The sequence below is a fragment of the Gopherus evgoodei genome, chromosome 2, assembly GCF_007399415.2.
Source record: "Gopherus evgoodei ecotype Sinaloan lineage chromosome 2, rGopEvg1_v1.p, whole genome shotgun sequence".
In the NCBI taxonomy this organism is placed as follows: Eukaryota; Metazoa; Chordata; order Testudines; family Testudinidae; genus Gopherus; species Gopherus evgoodei.
This window is the reverse complement of record NC_044323.1, coordinates 114,751,685-114,758,423: the sequence shown is the minus strand read 5'-3', so window position 1 is coordinate 114,758,423 and position 6,739 is coordinate 114,751,685. Positions and strand designations below refer to the sequence as shown.

Here is a 6,739-nt window from a genome sequence, read left to right as displayed (position 1 = left end):
ATCTTCATGACTGTTTAATTGGGGGAAGCTAGAGAGTCAGTATTTACCTTTTAGAATCAGAATACTGCTGCATCTTAATGCAATCTTGTAAATTGTTCTTTTAGAATAAACCCACTTTCCCATCCTTGTTAGCGATCAGACCTAGAACAGATTAGTGCACTTAGACCAAGGATATTAACTGAACAAATTGTCATCTTTTGGGTATTATGAATGCTTGGCAAGCCTGTCCTGTCAGCCAAAGGAATGTTCTAACTAATCCCTCTTTATTTCTTAATGTTGTATGAATTTCCTCCTCTTTAAGTAATAGATAATGAGCCAATCAATGCCATCATGCATAGTGACAGACTGAAATTACTGCTGTATTTGACTGTATTGATTCCTATTGATTTTCCATTTAGAAATGAAAATTGGCCAATATAATTCCTTCTTGAAAGGACAGTCTCTTAGGAGATCTGTCATTCATAGAAACAATTGCCATACAAGACAAAATTCTCAAGGAAAATAAGGGGACAAGAGAAGTTGTCCAGTACTTCAGAGCTTACTCAGAAAGCTTCTATTATGGTGATGCTAACAGTGACCTCACTGGCTCTGTCCTCTGTAACTGGAATGTTTATCTACGAGTGTGCCAGCAAGGCAGAAATCAAACCTTTTCAGCAGAGCCTTGTATCAGAAGTGGCCTTGAGGCCTGTTGGGAGAAGGTAACTCTCCCAACTTAACCAAGCTGTAAAGCTGATGCAATAATGAAAAGTGACAATGTACTGGTTGTCTTCCCAGATACAATTTACATGAGTTTGCTTTACTTGCACCTTTAGAGAGGCACCATTTTATGAGTAACCTATTTGCTGCTACACTATAAGTAGTACATTTCCAGGTCATGATTGTTCAAAGGGAAGAGGTGTGGGGGTTTCAAGCCTGTTGCTTTCCCGACACAACTTAAGTTTAGAACTCGAGAAGGAGTTCCAGGGACTAACCCTGTCTAACCAACATCATGTGTTTCACTTGGGCAGTGAAATACAGACTATTTCAGCTGTGTGTAGAGAGATGTGTGAGCTCCATTACATGTCTGAATAACATTAAAAAAGGGGGATGCATGATATGAGTAATCAGTAGTAATATGTGGTAATGCCTCCAGACCCAGTACAGGATTTGGGGCTCATTGTTCTTAGCACTGTGTCTATGTATATCCATGAATGCGCACACAACAGTCATCCCTGCTCCAAAACAGCTTACAATCTAAGACTATATTGTACTAACAAAGGCCTCTTCTCTAGAGTAATACATGTAATTTTCAATCTTATGTAGTCATGGAAAGTGGACTTTATTTTACCTTTCCCAACTTTTTTGGTATGGACAAAATGAGAACCTAGCCTCTGCTCAGGATGAGCCAGACCCTGCCTCGTCATATTCCTGTGTAGTTCATCTTCTCAGGAACAAAGGGTTGAGTTAAAACAGCAGCTTTAATGAGAGCCAGTTAGTTTACTACTGCTATTAATTCTCTCCAGGCTTGAACAGGTTTTCTCCCCAGTTGACAGCAATCCTTTCATCATAAAGGAATATTTCTGTTGGAAATACTATTGAAAACCTACAGTGACTTAAATCTAACTAAATTTTAAAAAACATGTCAAAGCTAAATGATTTGACTGTTTTGATACTTTTCTCTCTGTGTGTTTGACTGAAAATAGTTGTTGAATTAGCAAATAGTTTTGGTCAACCCAAAATTGTATTTTTCTGCAAATAAAAGGTTAGCCTGAAATATTTTGCCTAGCTCTGCTATGGAGTAATGGGACACTTTTTTATTTTTTTATTTTACCACATTGAATTCTTGTATAACGTCTTATACATTTTCCACAGTGCAAAAACCTACAATGTTACAATTAACAGCTCTGATTTAGAAACTTTGGACTTAGGTTAAAATACTGTTTTTCTTAGTGAGGATGTTGGTATAAATGGAGTACAATAGCAAATAAGATTATTACTCAGGAAAAGATTGAAATGCATTGATAGACCTGTGGAGAAACTTTCCCAGAATCTGCATGCATTTAATTTTTCAAGAATCACTTCTATATTCATTTTTCACATCCATGAAAATGGACCTCACTTACATCTTGGTGCGGGAAAGAAATGTGGGCATCAAAGGATGAAATTAGCAATGAACTGACAGACACTACTGAAAGTCATTTGTGGGCAGAAAATAAGTGTGTATTGTTTTCACATAAATTGCTTTAATCCCCATTTTTACAGAAGAGTTCTAGCCTCAGTCTATAAATGGTCACTTCTGTAGGAAGGTCTTGTATGTAGTCTATACTGATGGGAAGAGAGATCCCAAAGTTACTGACAAGCCTACCTCAGACTCAGCAGATGGAAGAATTGTTGCTAGAGCCATACCTAAAGAAAGTTAAGTAAGAACAGTACTGTACTAGTTATTTCAGATTTACAAGTTTAACTAATTTGTATCATTGATTGTATAAATAATATAGACCTCAAATATATTTCAGTGGATTTTTTTAACAGCTCAAGTCTGCTGTTCATTATAGCATTCTGCTAGTAATATAACGAAGGAATAGATTTCTAAATTACAGTTGGAGTCAAATTTTTCACGATTAAATGAAATTTTCAGCTCAGATTAACGGGGGGGTTTAGGAAGGATGGCTTAAAAAAATCAGTGTGGCTGATTCTAAGTTACTGCTTGTGCAATAAAACATGCTATTCAACTTTTAGTACAAGTTCCAGTTCGTTAGTTTTTAAATTAGCTGGATTTCAAACATCAGGCGTGTCATGTATGTATCTTGAACAGGAGCGGCATGAGGGTTTTTGGCACCCTAGGAGCAGGGCTGGCTTGCCGGTCCCGTGGCTCCGGTGGACCTCCCGCAGGTGTTCTTGCAGACGGTCCGCTGGTTCCGTGGCCCCGGTGGACCTGCCCCAAGCGTCCCTGCGGATGGTCACTGGTCCTGGGGCTCTAGTGGACCTGCCGCAGGCGTGCCTGTGAATGCTCCACCAGAGCCGCGGGACCAGCAGACCGTCCGCAGGCACGCCTGTGGGAGGTCCATCGGAGCAGTCTGCCGCCCTCCCAAATCCTGGCCCCCTATGCGACTGCTGGCCCTGATCTTGAATGAGTCATCCTTGCTTTGTAATTTCAAAGATGCCAATGGGAGTCCTGTTGAAAGTCAATTAGAGTAGTGTGCCTAGCACCCAAGGGTGCCTTTCAAAACATCTACAGGGAGGTTTTCACACAAGACAAACTTTCAGATGTTTGGGATTGAAAAAAGAGCAGAGTGCTATCTTCAGAATCAGGAGGTCTCATCTTGGTGTTTCTCTCAACTTCTCCCATTTTCACAGGCAGGAGGAGGCTGCGGGAAGCTGTCACAAGCCAGTCTACATAGCAAGAGTTGGCAATTTTAACACAAAAAATTCCTTAATTTAAATAAGGGATGCTGACTGAAACACCCAAACACACAGGCCCCTGGGAATCAACCTACCCACCACAAATAAAAGGCGGGTGCTGTCCATGCCCAATTTGAACCTTGTAGTTCCAGGCTTATTAGGTATTTCTTACTCAATTCTGAGACCAGTAAGCTCCTCCTTGCTTGCTGACTTACGACAAAAGCTACCAAAAAGAAGCCCTAGATTACTTTCACTGTGCTTAAATACTGTGCCTTTCGAAACCTCAGTTTTCCTCAGCTATAACATGACTGATGATACCGACAGCTTTTGCGATTCAGTGCTGAAAAATGCTCTGTAAAAGCTATGCATTAACACACAGGGCACTGCCCAATGAAGGATGTCTTTTAACAAGTCACAGTATGGAGTGCAGAAGCTGATGCCAACAGCACATGTACAACATGGGCTGGTCCCTAGGACATTTAACATGCTTTGCGAACATGAAAGCATAATGAATGTTAGCAAAACAGAAAAAGGTTATTTGACCCGGCATAGTTGCCCTTTTTGGTTTAGCTACTGCACGAAGCTACACTGCTGCCTGACCTAACTTATAGTTGTTGTAGCTTATAACAACAATCTTTTGGTAAACTGAAGCTGCAATATTGGTGCTGACTAGAGTGTTTTACAAACAAAAACCGAAATAGTTGCAATGTAAATTATTCCTGTGTAAATGCCTCACCAACCACCTCCCTAGCATAAAAGTGCATTCACCTCATTAAAGGAGAGAGCAGTGCATCTTTTGCAAGTGTCTTGTGTTCATGGTTTTATATTGTTGCATCTGACTAGTTTGCCTTTCTCTGTGTGGGGGCGGGGTGGGGGCTCCGCTTCTCCCATATCATCCCTTGTGGTTTGCTGCTCCTCTTCCTCCCCACCATTTGAATGATATCATTGCTCCCATCACATGTTATCTGGCCTAGAGTGTAAACTGGGGGGGCAGAGCTCAGGTCTTTTTCTCTCGGCAAAGCACCATACACACTGATGCTGTCTCGATAACACCCATAAGTCAATTTGTCTAGTCCCATGTTTACGCCACTGCCTTGCCATTGCCTCTGCTGAAATGAAGCCTCAAGTGCCTCTTTTGGTTAGTGCAACGGCTTTCCTCTGCCCGCCCCAAGTCCCAGCACTCTGGACGGTGCATGCTGGTGCTCACTTTGCGTTACTCATGCACAAGTGTGACCACATAACCCATCCTTCTCAGCCACCGTCACTAGCTTCCGCTTCATTTTCAACGTCTAGCCAGAATTTCTCCTGTTGTTTTTAAAAACCTGCCATGATCAGTCCCCTGCTTTTCACCAACCCAGACTGTCGCCGCTCCAGCTACGCGCCCCACGGTGCCCACCACTGCTTTAGCACAGCCCACTGTGGAGAGCTCCTGCCCTTTGGCACAGTCTCCCTGTAGTGTTCCACTTTGTCAAACCTGCTTTTGGTTTTAAGCCCATGTGTGACAAACCCCTTTTCACCCTTGCTTAGGCTGCTTCATTTCTCATTCCATTCTCCCCTCTGCCCCATTCAGTATGAAGCCTATAATTGTAATTGTTAAGGTGCTTGGGCAGTGTTTATCATATAAATGAAAATGCCTCATGGCTCCTACGTAGTACCATGATGGACAGTCCTCGCCCACTCAGCATTTGGCACTGGCGCTATGAACTTATAGTCACTAATACCATGCTGGATGTCAGGAGAAATGTCCAATGGCACTTGAGGTTATTTCCAGTAAAGAAACTTCAACTCGCCTTATTTAAAGCATAAACTTATTTACGACAAGTCTTAACATAACATACATCTTATCAGGGACAGCAGAATGTACCTACAGGTTTGAAAGGATAGCTGGGGCTAGCTCCAGGAAGGCAGCACCTTGATACCGTTTCAAGGCACTGAGGCAGAAACATGCATCTTATGGGCCTGCCCTTGCACCATTTACTGTTTAACCGACTTCAGTAAGAGTACTTGCCTGAGCTAGCGGTGCTGGGATTCTTCATCTGATTTGGATACATACTGGTTCATATTATTTGCATGCACTGCAAAACCACAGTGTCACCAAGGGTATTACAAAGCATGAAAAGGCTGCAAATGCCTACAGGAAAGGTGGCCAGCGTGCAGCCCACGACGTTAGGAGTCTCCATAGTGAGCATTGGCTAGCTTTCATATGAAGGATTAGCCCGTCATGGAGGCGACAGGTGTCAGCTTGCAGCACTCAATCAGATCCAAACAGGCGACTGGACGGGTCAAGGAGCTTTGCATGATGCAATTAGTAGTTTCTATGGGCCAAGCTTCTGTATGAAAGACAAGGTTCACTACATATTTCTGATTGACTCTGGCCCTTTGATTGCTGGCACATTTCCAATGCAGCCCTCAGGTGGATAAAGTTTGGGCATCTCTGCCCCCCAAAGCAATGTGCAGCGTTGTAAGCAATAGAGGCATGAAACCAACAAAGGCTGTTCACAATACCAGAATCAGTACCTGGCTGTGTTTGCTTTTCTCCCCTGGCTGATCGAAAAATCAATCCTGGCCTTAAATGAGAAATAGGGGTGGGGAGCAGTTCTTTAAATCTTATTATTATGGCCCAAATGCTGCCACCTCCAGTCCTTTTGAGCAGTAATTTACTCCACACATAGCCCTATTAAAGCCACAGGGAATTATTTGCAGAGTAAAGCACTACCCAATATAATCTGTGACAGAACTCGGTCCCATGTAATCATATTTGTAAATGCTTTTAAAAATGAGCTACTGGGATTGTCTAGTGGCCTGTGTAAAACTGCGGCTTATGCTGCTACCAAAAGAGCACCGGGGCCTTACATGTGATGATATTAACCCTTTAATCCTTAATGAAAACAAGCCATTTGTCTATGAGATTATTTTGAGAAGCCATTTTCTAAATGAGATAATTGTCAACCTGGTTACCAAAGAACACATTTAGAGCAACACAAAAGTTGTATGCAAAAAGCTACTATGTGGTTTTTAAAGCAGGAAAAAAATTTATTTATAAAAAGTCTTATTTAATTTACCGCCAAGTCTATCGTTGAATACAGTGAGTTAGAACACTAATAGCCCATGCTTTTATACAGACTAGGCAAAGCATGAACATCAACAAAAATTAACTCTCCCAAAATTTGCTCTATGGTACGAGCCACAACAGTGTTAAAGTGGAACAGTAATGAAAGCAACACAAGAGTTAGGAAGCACAGTTGCTTAAAGAGTAAAAGAAGTATTTATTTTGATGTCTCAGAATAATAAGAAAGTTAGAAATGGCAGAAATTCCTCTGTAGATTAGTCCATAGAAATCATTGTCTCATGGGGCTTT

The 6,739-nt window shown here is 41.8% G+C and overlaps 1 protein-coding gene across 3 annotated transcripts in view; it reads right to left on the bottom strand.

Annotated features, from left to right (window-relative positions):
* LOC115646061 (poly(rC)-binding protein 3-like) overlaps nucleotides 1–6,739 on the bottom strand; it is a 519,652-nt gene that overhangs the window by 7,174 nt on the left and 505,739 nt on the right. The window contains exon 14 of one of the 3 annotated variants that reach the window (XR_003998920.1): nucleotides 48–141. The exons of 1 other annotated variant lie outside the window; for it this stretch is intronic. The gene's annotated coding sequence lies outside the window, so the exon portion shown is untranslated. Of the gene's footprint in view, nucleotides 1–47; nucleotides 142–6,438 lie in introns of those variants that run through there. One more of the 3 variants, XM_030551520.1, reaches the window with a different exon arrangement.